The following is a 16149-nucleotide window of genomic DNA, read 5'->3' as shown; positions in this document are numbered from 1 at the left end:
CCGTCTCACTCACTCACTTTGGGGAAAGGGGGGGGAACCGCGGCGGGCGGGCGGGAGGGAGAGAGGGAGGGGGAGGGACGGGTGAGGAGAGACGTCGCGCCGCCGCTCGCCCGCCCGCCCGCTCGCTCGCTGGCTCGCGCACGGCACGCCGGGTAGCGGACGCCTCGGCGGCCGCACGCCGGATAACCAAATAGAGTCCGGCCTCACCCTAGACGGGCGCACTGAGGATGCGCCGCGCTCTGGGGGCGGGGAAAGCCTGGGCCACGCCCCCACGCCGGCGTCCGCCCCTCCCCCGGCTTCCGACTCAGCACCAGTGGCATCCCGGGGTGCAACCGGGACTTTGCGGAGTGCGTGGGCCTCGGGCTTTCGGGTTGTTTACTTCACGCAGATATCATCGGGAGCCGTGAGGGCCTCGCCTACGGGGCTGGGGTCAAGCCCGGCGTATCCTGCCCAGGAATGCCTGACGTTTCTCTGTCGAATTCTTCGCGTGTTTTGCTCAACCCGCAAAGGATCGCGCCTCTTTCTCTGCCTGTCACTCACCTTACCTCTAGTGTCGTAGCACCAGTCAGTCTCCGGGATCCAGGGGGACGTTCACCTTTGGCAAATGGCCCAGATTCCTCCGACTTTCGCACTAGTTCCCGGGCTTCGCCGCGACCTGCTTCTTTGGTCCCACTTTAGTGCTCCCGGCTGCCTGTTGTAACTTGTCTTCAGCCTTTATAATACTGAGATAGGTTGTATTTGGGGGAGTTTAAGCACTGTTTTCCTTTTTTCTTTTTCTTTTTTAAACTGGAAGACGTAGTGGCATCTTGAGTCCTGAGAATGGTGGGTGCATGGGCAAAGATAACTTTGAAAGACACCCATAGTTGGACTCTGATGTTTAGAAGTCATATTGTCCATTAGTAGCAGAAATTTAGAGTGAAACGGAGAACAAAAGTATTATGAATACAACTTAAACTAAATGAACAGTGGCGATATCTTAATCTTTAGATGGCTCTAGAGTGAAATAATACACACATACAAGGTCAGATTTTTAAGTTCCGTGGTGTGCATTTTTCTGTGCTTGGTTTCACAGGAATTATCCTCGGTAACTTAAAAGTTTTTAAAGTTAATACAACTAATAACCTGGCCCCCGGGGGTGGCAGCCTACATCTTTAATCCCAGAAGACGGCCTGGTATCTAAGTTTGGGGCCAGCCAGGTCTACAGAGTGGGTTCCAGAACAGCCAGGACTACAGGATGATACACAGAAACCCTATCTCGAAAAGCAAGAAAAAAGCTAATAACCATTTAGTGTACAATAAAACAAAAAGAGTATTTAACAGCATAATGAAAAGAGTTGCAGTATTTACAGCTATACAGGAAATTGCATATAAATTGGTTGCGTTTTAAACTTATTTTCACTGTGAAAACCTATACAAATTTTTCACTGTGGAGCCATTCAGGATGTAATTTCAGAGACAAAGTAATACACTTTACTTGGTCATGTCTGCTGTATTGTTATAATTAATGAAGAACTGATTGGATCTGTTACACTTGCTGCCATATTTACGTATGAAATGAGGTCTTAGATAACAGTGCTATTTCTTCATATGATTTGAGTACAGTTTCTCCACTTACTAACAATCAGCCTACAGCTGGTTCCTTCAGCCCAGAAATACCTTACATTCATCCTCAGGGCCCTGTCAGGACTTACACACTGTGAAGCTCCTTCAAGGGCCTGGAGCCCACTCACGTGATGATTATAGAGACAGAGCAAGGTGCACATTATATTTCTCACTCAGCTCCAGGTAAGGCTGCCCCTCCCCCACCTACCCGGCAGAAAGAAAACTCTGTTCTGTTTTATTGTCTGGATGGCACTTAACTATAGTCTGGTACCCTCCATTTAACCGGGCCTTTCTCAGGAACTTCTTTCCTGTCTGCTCCGGTTTCCGCCTTCCACCTCACTCTCCCTGCCGCCTGACTAGTCTTCCAAGGCAGGTTTGATTGTCACCTCTGCTTAAATATTTTAGCCATCTCCAGATTTAGAACAGAGCCCAAAGTAGGCTGCATGGTGTCACTCATCTGTAATCCCAGAATTTGGGAGGTGGAGGCAGAGGATCAGGAATTCATGATCATCATAGCTCGAGGCCAGCCTGGGATACATGGACCCACCCTTGGAATTGTACATCTCTCTCCCTCTCTCTGCCCTGACAGTTTCCAGTCCTGTTGTGAGCAAATTAATTAATACCAACCATCCTGACGTTATACTTCACACCTGTGCATAAGTATCTCTCCAAAAGAGCTTTTAAAACTTTGTTTCCATGTTTACAAATTTGATCATGCGTACATTAACCATCATCTTCTACATGTCAATAACAAGGTTTGTGGCTTTGCCCACTGAAGTATCTCCTCAACTACCCCATCCCTCTGGTGTTTTGGTGGTGTTTTGCTGTATAGCCTAGTCTGGAACTCAAGAGCCTACTGCTTCGGTTTTCCAAGTACTGAGATTACAATCTTCCTTCCCAGCCAGCCTGGGTAACTACTTGAACTGTACACAGTTTTCTTCTCCGCTGGGATGATGTTTACACTGTTAGCATTGTGCCTCCAGCCCACTACTCCTGAGGACACTGAGTTTCTAGAGCTCATAGAGAATCGGTTCTCCAGGTGACTGGATCACAGTTCCCCTCGCCTAACCGGAATTCCCTCTCTGATAGGTGGCTGTGTCACTTCCTCTCCTCAGGCCCACTTCCAGACTTCCTTCTCGTTCTCTCCTTTCACCTGTTTTCTTCATCCCTGCTCCTTAGGTGCAGACTGACTTGGGGGCAGGTTTCTTCTATAGCCAGGCTGGCCTTGAACCTGTGATTCTCCTGTTTTACCACCCCAGTGCTGAGGTGGCAAGTGTACACCAGCTTACTCAGTTTATGATGCTCTTCAAGGAAGCCGATTTGAGCTAGGTGTGGCGGCTCTTGTGCTTTCTGCACTGGGGAGGCTGAGGAAGAAGAATTGCTATGCATCTGAACCCTTATCCACACTACATGATGAGTTCCAGGTTGTTTAAAAACAAAGTGAAAAGAATGCCTATATATTTAATCAACTTAGTTTTTAGGGTATCGTAGTAGGCGTTCTCAGACCACTAGCCCCTAAATCATGACATAGAGAAATATTATTAGTTGTGAATGCTTGGTCTTATGCTTGTCCCACTAGCTTTGTAATTTAAATTAACCTGTTTCTCTTCATCCGTGTTCTGTATAGCCTACTCTGTGGCTGGCTGGCTGGCGGCTGCTTGGCTTTCTCCCTCCGTCTCCCTACTTCTCAAGCCTAAATTCCTCATCCTTATATTCTCTCTGCCCACCAGCCTCACGTATCCATCTACTGCCTAGCTATTGGCTTGTTCAGCTTTTTATTAGACCAAGCAGGATGTGAGATGTCCTTCTGTATATGTATTGCTTTTATTGGTTGATGAATAAAGTTGTTTCAGTCAATGGCTTAACAGAGTAAGCCAGGTGGGAAATTCAAATAGGGACAAAGAGGGAGAGTAGGCAGAGTCGAAGAGATGCCATGTAGCTGCCAAAGGAGTAACATGCCACACAGGTAAACCACAGCCTCGTGGCGATATATAGATTAATAAAAATGGGTTAATTTGCCAGGCAGTGGTGGCATATGCCTTTAATCCCAGCACTCAGGAAGCAGAAGCAGACAGATCTCTGTGAGTTCAAAGCCAGGCTGGTTTACAAGAGCTAGTTCCAGGACAGACAGGACTATTACACATGAAACCCTGTCTTGAGGAGCTGGAGAGATGGCTCAGTGGTTAAGAGCACTGACTGCTCTTCCAGAGGTCCTGAGTTCAATTCCCAGCAACCACATGGTGGCTCGCAGCCATCTATAATGAGACCTGGCGCCCCCTTCTGGCTTGCGGGCACACATGGAAGGAATGCTGTACACATAATAAATAAATAAATATTAAAAAAGGAAAAAAGAAACCCTGTCTTGAAAAAAAACAGAAAGAAAGAAAAGGGTTAATTTAAGATGTGAGAGCTAATAAAGAATATGCCTAAGCCATTAGCCAAACAGTGCTGTAATTAATATAGTTTCTGTGTGATTATTTGGGTCTGGGCAGCCAGGAAACAAAAGCACAGTCTCTGTTTACACAGTCAGGTGCTTTAGGCAGGCAAAGGTAAAACAACACATCTTTACATAATGAAACAAATGTAGCATAAACAAATGTAGCACACCTTTACATATAGTAATATTCCACAACATAAACAAATGTAACACACCTTTACATAGTTAAAGTAATATTCCACGACAGGGTACTTCTTACTCTCTTTCCTATAGCTAATATTTGAGCCTAGATATTCTGGTTTTGCCCCGCTGGACTTGTCATTCAATTTATATGTATTGTGCACGTCAGAGTACATCCGGGAATTCCAGGCTTCTAAATAAGTTGGGAATAGATGTACTCAGGTACCTTCTTATCAATTATTCCCTCTGAGACGCATGAAGAGTTCTGATTCTGCCTTTGAGAACCAAGTATCTTGTGATTATCTAAGCACTTTATGTCTTGATGACCATGCGCCTGTCATCTTTCCACTGAAGAAATTAAACACGTTCATAAATAATATTTTAGTCATTGTTTTTCTTCATCATAAAGGATATGACAAGCATTCTTATTTTCATGACTGGGAGGACAAGCCACAACACAGTTCTTGGTGACTTTAGCAAGTCCCATTGTATAATAGGAAGTGGTCCCCACCCTTTTGTATCAATGAGTGTGTGTGCACTTAGAAACAAAGAAATAGAGTCTCTCTTCCCTATTTGCCTGCTGTTTATGATTGGGCTCAGTATTAGTCTCTGGTTCCTGAATCCTTAGCATGTTTGAAATTGTAGGTAGTTTCAGGTGACTCAGTTACTCTGGGAAATATCACAGTCTTTAAGTTTATAAAGTAGGAGGGCAAATACATATCATAGCCTACCAAAACTTTGATAAGAGGCTAGCCTGGTTTACAAAGCAAGTTCCAGGACAGCCATGGCTACACACAGAGAAACCCTGTCTCAAAAACAACAAAGAGAGAGAGAGAATTCTGTCTCTGGAAAAAAAAAAAACTGACGAGTTCAGACCAAAGGAGCAGACCACACATAATGCAGACACAACAGAAGAAGAGGAGGAAGCGCTAGCCTGCCAAGTGAGATCAGATATTGACTTATAATTACACAAGTTGCTTGAGGCTATGAAAATTATAAAATATATATACGCAGGGTATTTTAGTCAGGTAAATATTGTATGGAAAAGGAAAAGGACCTTTACAGATTATAGAAAATGGGCACCAAACCTTTTAGAAATCCAGGATACTACATAAGATTCCAGTCCAAATTCATTCTTCAATTGTCTCCTGGGTAATATGAGTCAGAAAAAAGTAGGCTTGGTAATATTGTGTAATAGCTAACTTACTGAGATGTCAAAATTGAAGAGAGAGAAAGAAAGAGATTGCCTGGAGCCAAGTCTCTCTAGTACACTGGCTAAGAATATGCAACCAGGTCTCTAACCCTGAGAGCAGAGTGATTGGAAAATATGACCAAATGGGAAACTGGCCAGACTTTCCAAGGTGATAATTTGACAAGCTTAAGGATGTGGCTTGTCTCCCAATGGAGCATCAGGGTATGTTCAAAAAGTTGGTACCAGGCAAAGGATACCTGTGCTGAGCAGTCTGTGCGGGACACTGTTCTCCTTTGAAGACTGGCTGTTCCTGTTTGGTTTGGTCTTGGCTTGTTCTTTCTCTTTTCTCTTTTTTGGTATAGATGATCAAACCCAGAGCCTCACATATACAATGCACACCACTGAGCCAGGCCTTCAGCCCCTTAAAAATATTTTAATTGCTAAAACTTCACAGAAGTATATTGTTTATAAGAGTATATTTTAGCCTGGCGATGGTGGCGCACGCCTTTAATCCCAGTACTCGGGAGGCAGAGGCAGGCGGACCTCTGTGAGTTCGAGACCAGCCTGGTCTACAGAGCTAGTTCCAGGACAGGCTCCAAAGCCACAGAGAAACCCTGTCTCAAAAAAACAAAAAAAAAAGAGTATATTTTAATAAACTTTGTGTCTATTAGTAGCCCAACCTAAAATACATGGCACATACCCCACAGAAAAAGGTGGAACTTTTTTTCCTCAACATTAGGACTTGAACCCAGAGCTTTGTACATGCTAGGCTAGCACTGTTACTCCCCAGCCCTTCTCTTTTACATTTATTTATTTATTTGTATGTTGAGGGAGCACACACACAGACACACACACCAGGGCACACATGTGGAGGTCAGAGGACAACTTATAGGATTCAGTTTTTATTCTACCATATGGGTATCAGGGTCCTTCACAGGTCATCAGGCTCCCCAGTATTCCCCCACTGGAACATCTTGCTGGCCCTACCTTTCATTCTGACACACTGTGTGGCTAAGGTGTCCAGGCTGGTTTCAGACTCTGACACGACTTAAAATTTGTGATTCTCTTCCTTTAGACTTTCCAGTAGCTAGGATTGGAAAAATCTTTAGAGATATTTAAGATAATTCTTATTGAACTCTGTTTCTTTTAGTTGAGGGTGGCAATAAAAATATTTTGTTCTTGCAATAGTAAAGATTGAATCCATGTTTCTACCATTGAACTAGACCCTCAGCCATTCCCCTTTGAGACTCACCCTCCGGCACGGGGGAGGGTTGCTTTCCCATTTCTCTGTGGGTCTGAGGCTCAGGGACCCTTGACATGGCTGTGCCTGTGTCCCAGCGCACACTCACTCAGAACCGAACTCACGCAGGGCCTCTCTACAGTGGCAGCTTTAGCTTTAGTGTCCTAAATGTTCTCATTATATAACTGAGTCACTTCGTGAACATTTTTAGGTTCTATTATTTTTTTTAAATGGATAGAGAGACCCTATCTCAAAAAACCAAAGTAAGTAAGTAAATAAATAATTTAAAATGGCCAGGCATGGTGGCACATTCCTTTAATCCCAGCACTGGGGAGGCTGAGGCAGGTGGATCTTTCTGAGTTTGAGGGCAGACTAATTTACATAGTGATTTTTTTTTTTCTTTCTGTGGTTTTTATGGGGCTGGAGACTCCTGACCCTCTTGCCTCTGTCTCCTGAATGCTGAGAATATGGATATGTACCACCATTGCAGCTGAATGACTGCTCTTTAGGCCTGGAGCGGTGGTTCTCAGCCTGTCGGTCCTGACCCCTTGGAGCCGCATGTCAGGCATCCTGTGTATCAGATATTCGCAGTATAATTTATAACTAGCAAAATTACAGTTAGGAAGTAGCAACAAAATAGCTGTATGTTTGAGGGTCACCACAACATGAGGAACTGTGTTAACTACCATGTTAATCAATACTACATTGCTCAAATAGTTACAGCTTTGGCCACTGAGAGATCTTCCGGATTGTCTGCCTGCCTGTAAGTTCTTTTTTTTTTTTTTTTTGGTTTTTTCGAGACAGGGTTTCTCTGTGGTTTTGGAGCCTGTCCTGGAACTAGCTCTTGTAGACCAGGCTGGTCTCGAACTCACAGAGATCCGCCTACCTCTGCCTCCCGAGTGCTGGGATTAAAGGCGTGCGCCACCACCGCCCGGCCTGTAAGTTCTTATAATAGCTTTATTTCATGTACCGTAAAGTGAATGGCTTTTCCTGGGCTCACATATTTATGCGGCAGTCACCACAAATTCCGGCCTTTGAGAAATCACTTCCTAACTCCCACTGGCGGTTTGAATGAGAATGGCTCTCATAGGCTCCTATGTTTGAATGCCCAGGTGTCACTTGGTGGAACCATTTGGGAAGGATTAGGAGGTGTGGCTGATGTAGGAGTGTCATATGTCAATCTGTTGATTTCATTAGTTAAGCAATAAAGAAACTGCTTGGCCCTCATAGGTTAAAACATAGGTGGGAGGAGTAAACAGAACAGAAGGCTAGGAGAAAGAAGCTGAGTCAAGGAGTCGCCATGATTCTCCCATTCCAGGCAGACGCAGGTTAAGATCATTCCTGGTAAGCCAGCTCGTGGGCTACACAGATTATAAGAAATGGGCTAGTCCAGGTGCAAGAGTTAGCCGAGAAAAGGCTAGATATAATGGGCCAAGTGGTGTTTAAAAGAATACAATTTCCATGTAATTATTTCGGGGCATAAGCCAGAGCTAGCCATGTGGGCGGCCGGGTGCCGGGGACGCGGCCCCGCCGCTCTTATTTCAACAGTGTGGCTTTGTTGGAGGATGTGTGTTGCTGGGGGTGGGCTTTGAGGTTTCAAAAGCACACCCCAGACCCAGTATCTTTCTCTGCCTACAGATCAGGATGTAAGCTCTCAGCCCAATGCCTGTCTGCCGCCATGCTTTCTGCCAAGCTGATGGACTAACCTCTGAAACTAAGAAAGCTGGCAATTAAATGCTTTTATAGGCGTTGCCTTGGTCACGGTGTCTCTTCACAGCAGCACTGCACTAAGACACTCCCCACCACCTGAAACCCCAGGTCTCTGTCTCATGAGATGCGCCTGCTCCGGATGCCGTCCTTTGTTACCAACTCCCTTACCTAGTTTTCCAGATTTACCCTCTGCTCTACCTGTAATCTGCATTCAGACATCCCTTTCACATAACTGTAATCCATGTGAGTGTAGAATATGGTATTCTGTTTTTATCTTTTCATTACTTTTATACATTTTATACATTGCTTTTTTTCCCTTTCTAGTCTGTAGCCTGTATGTATCTATTTTTAATTTTTTTCTGTTTTCATTTTATTCATTTATTTTGAAACAGGATCTCATCCCATAGCTCCAGCTTGCCTATCATCCATTATGTCACCCAGGCTGGCCTGGCATTCACAATAATCCTCCTGCTTCTGCCTCCCCGGTGCTAGGATTACAGGATTGGCCTGCCGTACCTGTGTTGCCTATTGGACGGAAAAAGACATCAAGGTTGTGCTCACTTGCTTAACAAGGAAGCCTTCTCCCTCATTCCACCCATGCAGTGTTACAGACATTTCAGGCACATTGTTAATCATGCTGTAGGTAAATTCTTAAGACTGGAACGTCCGAGTTCAAACACAGAGAATCACTGTCCTATTTTTTGTTGTTTTTACATCGTATCAGGTCACACTGTAGGAAAGTATTAACAATTTAAGAGACTGATGAAGTTTTGAAGTACAGACATCCTCCCCTACCTGTTCTTTCAAGCCCATCGGTCTTTCCTATTTAATCCACATAAAAGGGAGGAATTTCAAGTCAGCACAGCTGGATGCCGTGGTACAGCAGTAGGCACAGGTCTGAGGCAGGGGGATCTCCAGTTCAGAGCCATCATCAGCTAAACAGTGAGGCCTTAAAAGAAGTCTGCATGCTAACTAGGTTACGAACACCACTACACTTGATCTTCTTCATCTCCTCCTCCTTTTTCTCTTCTTCCTCCATCTCCTCCTCCTTTTCTTTTCTTTTCTTTTATTCTCTTTTCTTTCTTTCTCTTTCTCTTTTTTTTTTTTTTTTTTGAGACAGGGTATCTTGTAGATCAGGCTGGACTAGAACTCATGGCAATCCTCCTCCTCATTTGTCCTGAGAGATTCTAGGTTTGAGCTACCACACCTGGCATTTTTTTCCAGAACAAAATGCCATTTGAAAAACCAGAGTGCAGGCCAGTGAGTGGGATAAAGATTCAGTGGGCAAGGGCACTTGCTACCAAGCCTGACAATCTTCGTTTGATCTTAAAACCCACATGTTAGGAGGGGGAGAAGGGTGGGAGGAGGGGGAGGGAAATGGGAGGCTGGGAGGAGGTGGAAACTTGTTTTTTTGTTGTTGTTGTTGTTGTTGTTTTCTCCTTTTCTCAATAAAAAAAAAAACCCACATGTTAGAACAGAACCTACTTCCTCTAATTGGCCTCTAACTTCCACATGCACTCCATAGCATGTGTGGACGTGGACATACACACAGTATGAGTAAATGCTGTTTTCTGACCTTCTGCTTCAGATATACCTGCGACCTTACTAGATCACATGTAAAAAGATCTCTCAAAGTCGTGATTAAGGATGTAATTATTAGATTAAGGGTGTAAACCAGGGGTGGCGATGCAGGACTTTAATCCCAGCACTCAGGAGGCAGAGGCAGAGAACTCTGAGCTTGAGGCCAGCCTGGTCTATAAAGTGAGTTCCAGCATAGCCAGGACTCCACAGAGAAACCTCATCTTGTAAAACCAAACCAAAAGAAAACAAAACAAACAAAAAACTACGAAAGGCTGTAGCTCAGTAGTAGACTGCTGGTGTAGCACATATACGGCCCTGAGTTCAGTCCTACTGAAAACTAAAACCACTAGCTAGGCCACATGCCTGTAATCCAGCCGTTTGAGAGCGAAAGGCAGGAGGATCAGGTCATCCTCAGGTCTGCAGAGTGCTCCAGGCCTGTCTGAGCTACCATGTCACAAACAAAGCGTCAGAATTCCAGCTCTGCTGACGGAGTTCACAATCCCATACCGATCACCTGGGCTGCTGGCATGTAGTCCCTGCCATGTGGGTAACTGGGGAAAGGCAATGTGATGTCCTGCGGAGATTAGCCAGCACTTCAGGCCTTGCTACTGGTCCTCTGCCCAACACACTAAAAATACATCACATCTGCCAACTCCTTTAATCGTCCCGACAACCTGGGTCGGACGCACACCTGTTAGTCCCAGTGCCAGAAGCACAGAGTTGGTCAGCAGTAATCGTGAGCTCTCGGCTTCCACTCTGCACTGACTGTGTACTAAACTAGTATTCAGTGTCTAGGCGGAGGGAAGTTTTCTCTCAGTGGCTTGGAACTTGCTCTGTAGCTGGTGCACCTGTCTCCACCTCCCCAGCGCGAGAATCATAGGCTTTGACGCCCGTTATATGTGGCGCTGAGGTTCAAACCAGGGCTTCAGGCATGTTATACAAGCTCAAATAGGCTATATCCCAAAACCAGAATTTCCCTTTTTCAAATATTACATGTTTATTTATTACTTACTTACTTTGTCTGCCTGTGAGTGCACTATACATGGTGGTGGGTGGCTTTCCTGGGTGGAAGACCAGAGGACAAACTGTGGGGTTTGCTCCATCCTTCCACTGTGTGTGAGCTGGGGATCAAACTCAGGTTGTCAGACTTGGCTGCAGGCCCATTGACCCACAGAACCATCTAGATGGATAGCCAGGAATTTGCTTTTTCAAGTGGTAGTGGTAGAGTCTCCCATTAACTTTTAGACAGCATAGAAAGAAATACTTTGGTCAAGGATTTGTGTTTGTGTGTTACAAGAGGGATTGTTTGAGGTCCAGGAAAAGTCAGAAAGGATGTCGGCCATCATCGGAAGTTCTAGAAACTACTGCCTCTTCTTTATCATCGATGACTTGTTTGGTTTTTCCAGATTGTTCCATAACACTAGAAAAGAGAACACTGGGATGAAGATGAAGGCAGAGCATTTACCTGCCACACACAAGACCCTGGCTTTGATCCCTAGCACTACCAATAAGACTAGTACGCCACGCAAAGGTGGCACACACCTTTATTCCCAGCACTCGGGTAGCAAATTGCAGGCGGATCTCTGAGTTCAAGGCCAGCCTGGTCTACAGAGTGAGTTCCAGGACAACACAGAGAACCTTGTCTCAGAAAAAAAAAAGTAGAAATATTAATAAGAATAATAAAATATTCCTCAATCATTCCCAAAGCTATTGGATGTTCTGAAAGTTGTCTGCCCACTTTCACATGTACTATGGTACACACACCTCTGTCTACATACTAATAACAGATAAATGATAGATAGATAGATAGATAGATAGATAGATAGGATAGACAGACAGACAGACAGACAGACATAGATACTAAGGTAGAAAGCCATTTAGGAAGAAACCAATTGTCATCATCTGGCCTTCAGAGGTGTACAACTCACACAAATTATTTTTCTGTTTCCTCTTCCTCTTGAGCTCTTCCCTATTAGGTCATCCTGGCATGCTTTGTCTGGTGTTTTTCCCTGGTGGAATTTCCATTGTCTATTCTTCCTTGTTCTACACACGCTTTCTTTGTGTGCGGAACCTCCTACCTTCATTGCCACATCAGAACACCCTCTGCAGTCCTGCATTGTTGAACACAGAGTTCATGAACACAGGAAGTTCATCCCTGTTCCATGGCCACACCCATCATTTGCCTAGGTGTGGCTTCTTGATTGTCTTATCTCAGTCTCCTGAGTGTTTGAGCTTGCTCCTCCCTGATGACTAACCAGGGATAGGTGCCTACTGCACACAGGTTCCCATCTCAAACACATCCTTGTCTCTTCAGTCTCCACGGAATCCCTTGTTTATCCTGACGATTGTGGGTTTTAAAGCAGTGACACTTGAACGCTCCACTTGGCTTCCCTGTGCACGCCTACAGACTCTGGTGATTGTGTATGAGCATGTGGGTGCTGTAGACTGTTCTTTTGAAAACCTGTATCCTCATGAGTATCAATTCAAATGTCCTTGTTTGCCATCCTTTCTCTTAAAGTCAATAAGGGAAAATGCTGGTCCTGGAAGGCAGAAAGCAATTTGATCCCTTGATGTAACAACTCAGCACGATCTTCTTCCAGCTCATCTTTCCACTTAATGCAACCACGACATTTAAAGGCAAAATTTGAACCATGGGTATCCTATTGAAATGTTTTTATTTTTTATTTTTTGCCTGACCATTGAAACACAAGTATATGTTTGTAATTGATTTAAATTTGTTATTTGTATATGTGTATGCACATGCATACACATACATATGCCATTTCTTTTTTTTTTTTAATTTTTTTTTTCCAGACAGAGTTTCTCTATATATAGCCCTGGCTGTCCTGAAACTCGCTTTGTAGACTAGGCTGGCCTCAGAACTCCAAAATCTGCCTCCTGAGTGTTGGGATTAGAGGTGTGTGCCACCACTCTACGCCAAATAAAGAAATCATTTTAAAAAATTATAAAGCTGCCTTTAATCCCAGCACTCGGGAGACAGAGGCAGGTGGATCTCTGTGAGTTCGAGACCAGCCTGGTCTACAGAGCTAGTTCCAGGACAGGCTCCAAAGCCACAGAGAAACCCTGTCTCGAAAAAAAAAAAACCAAAAAAAAAATTATAAAGAATACGTTGCTGAGACTTAGAAAAACAAATATTGCAATATTTCCTCACGTGTAGAATCTAAGGGTGATTTTGTGTGAGTGTGTGTGTGTGTGTGTGTGTGTGTGTGTGTGTGTGTGTGTGAGGGGGGAGGCTCGAGAAGGGAATGAAGAGGGAACAATACAGGGTACTCGAATATGCATGTCCTGACAGCAGTAGGTAGGGCTGGAACACTGGCATGGTGGGAGGAGGGCCAGTACCAACCAAGAGCCAAGTACATCGAGGTACAAGTATGAAACGTCGCAATAGACTTTTGAGCTGCTGCCTTTTCTTTGCTTACTGGCTCATTCTTATTCAAGGAAGTACATTCCTCGTCATGATCAACTATTTCTATTACTTTAAAAATAAATTGTAATTAATTCCATTTGTTCATATTAGTCGTTGTTGTTAGAGATAGGGTTTCATTTAGCCCAGACTGGCCTTGAACTCCTGACTCTCCTACCTCAGCCTCTGAAGTGCTGGGATTAAAGGCATGTGCCGTATTACATATTAAAAATAAAAGTAAAGATGCATTATTACATGAATAAAAATAAAATAACTTGGGTTGGAGAGATAGCTCAGCAGTTAAGAGTGCTTGCTGCTCTTGCAAAGGACCCGAGTTCAGTTCCCAGCACCCATGTTTGGTGACTCACAACCACATGTAACTCCAGCTTCAGGGATCCAACACACGTGGCAGATACACACATTAAGAAAACAAAATAATTTGCCGGGTGGTGGTGGCGTATGCCTTTAATCCCAGTACTCAGGAGGCAGAGGCAGGTGAATCCCCGTGAGTTGAAGACCAGCCTGGTCTACAAGAGCTAGTTCCAGGACAGGCCTCAAAGCTACAGAGAAACCCTGTCTCGAAAATAAATAAATAAAGTAAAATAACTTTACTGAAAGGATGATAACTTCTTGGTATTGTTAGTGTTTTGACCTAAATTTTCATGTGTCCCAGGCTGACGTTGAACTCACAGCACTGAGAATGAGCTGGAGCCCCTGCCCCTCCAGCCACCACCTCCCAAGTGCTGGGATTACAGGCATACCTGCCACACCCTGGCTACTGGCTCTGTAGCAAGAGTAAAAGTAACCCGTGACTAAGCACCACAGAATGTGTGGCACTTCCACACACAGCAGTGAGGTTATCTCCCTGGAAAAGGGAGTGAATGACCACAGGCCTCCCACATGGCCCAGCTGTCACATCCCTGGGTGAGCTGGTCTAGACGGCATGCTGACTGAACACTGCAGCCCCAGGCCTTACTACACCGCGCCTGGCCTTTTATAGAACAGTACTTGAGGTTATTGTGAGGTTAGCGCCTGTCTGTTAGAGCTTGGTTCACGGGCTGAGGCTTGAGTTTAGCAGCAGAGCGCTGGCTGCTCGCATAGCATGTGTGGGGCCCTGGGGTCAGTCCCCAGCCCTGTGGGGAATAGGAACTGAGGTGTAAACAAATATATGCCTGGCCGGGCGGTGGTGGCGCACGTCTTTAATCCCAGCACTCAGGAGGCAGAGGCAGGTGGACACTCAGTGAGTTCGAGGCCAGCCTGGTCTACAGAGCTAGCTCCAGAACACCTAGGGAAAAACCTGGTCTCAAAAAAAAAAAAAAGCAATTATCTTTCATAATGTTATTTATGGCTCCAATCATAGAGGAAACAGTTGTAGGAGATCAAGTACCATTGCGAGTCATCTCATCTCACGTCCATAAGCCAGAAGCAGCTGTCCAGCTGGGGTTCAGAAGGTCAGGCAAACTGGAGGAACACTGCAAGCTTGTGGGAAAGCCATAACTCTCCAGCTTTGTTATTCAAAAATTCAAGCTTTTAGGTAACACATTCTCTTAATCTTTTTTTTTTTTTTTTTTTTTTTTTTGGTTTTTCGAGACAGGGTTTCTCTGTGGCTTTGGAGCCTGTCCTGGAACTAGCTCTGTAGACCAGGCTGGTCTCGAACTCACAGAGATCCGCCTGCCTCAGCCTCCCGATTAAAGGCGTGCACCACCACCGCCCGGCTCACATTCTCTTAATCTTAAGTGAATAAAAATCCCCAGCAGTAAGTTCTTACTAGTGTCTAGCTTGACTTAGCTTCTTTGCCCAACCTACAGCAAAGTAGTCTGTCCCTGGCTACAGCAAAGTAGTCTGTCCCTGGTGTGCCTCAACTCTCTCTTACTCTCTCCCTCTCTCTCTCTCTCTCCCTCTCTCTCTCTCTCTCTCTCTCTCTCTCTCTCTCTCTCTCTCTCCCTCCCTCCCTCCTTCCCTCCCTCCCTCTGGTAGTGTGCCTCAGCACTCTCTCTTTCTCTGTGACTATGTGCCTCGGCTCTCTCTCTCTCTCTCTCTCTCTCTCTCTCTCTCTCTCTCTCTCTCTCTCTCCTCTCTCTCTCGATATGCCTCAGCCTCTGTAACTTGGCTGGGGTTCTATTTTCCTGTGCAAGCTGCCTATTTCAAAAGAGCTTAGCTTACTGTAGAGTCTCTCTCTCTCTCTCTCTCTCTCTCTCTCTCTCTCTGTGTGTGTGTGTGTGTGTGTGTGTGTGTATGTGTGTAAGAGAGAGAGAGAGTTTTCCTTGCCTGTATGTAGATGTGCCATATGCGGAGGCCAGAAGAGGGCATCAGATCCCCTGGAGCTGGGGTCACAGATGGTTATGAGCTGCCGCATGTGTGCTGGGAACCAAACCACGTCCTCTGTGAATTGTCTTAAAGGCAGACCGTCTCTCCAGCCTTCGTTTTAGAATCTTAGTTCCACTCTTTTAAAAAAAAAATTGCAGACTTGGCCTCAGACCCAGTATAGTGACTGTGGTCACTTTGCTGAGCTTTAAACTGAGAATGACAGAAGCCCCTGTCCGAAGTCTCGGGAGAGGCCATGATTTCCAGCCCTCAGAGCACAGTTTGCTGTTGGGCCTTTTAGAAGAGTTTGGCGACAGCTGATATTGCTTATTCTACCACTAAAGAAGAACTATTTGCTTTACATCTTCCTCCAGCCAAAATGAAGCTCAGGCTCCTTAGCATAACTTCTCCTTTGTCTCCTTTGTTTTTGGGGACAGAGTTGCTCACTCTTTAGCCCAGATGGCCTCAAACACGTGGCA

At 45.0% G+C, this 16149-nt stretch overlaps 1 protein-coding gene across 6 annotated transcripts in view; it reads left to right on the top strand.

The window, feature by feature from the left end:
- The window catches only part of Ap4s1 (adaptor related protein complex 4 subunit sigma 1), a 36581-nt gene that overhangs the window by 729 nt on the left and 19703 nt on the right, over nucleotides 1-16149 (top strand). The gene's annotated exons all lie outside the window — the stretch shown is intronic.

The sequence above is a fragment of the Microtus pennsylvanicus genome, chromosome 14 (genome assembly GCF_037038515.1).
Source record: "Microtus pennsylvanicus isolate mMicPen1 chromosome 14, mMicPen1.hap1, whole genome shotgun sequence".
NCBI lineage: Eukaryota > Metazoa > Chordata > Mammalia > Rodentia > Cricetidae > Microtus > Microtus pennsylvanicus.
Note: the sequence above shows the minus strand (reverse complement) of the source record. Positions and strands in the feature narration are given on the sequence as shown.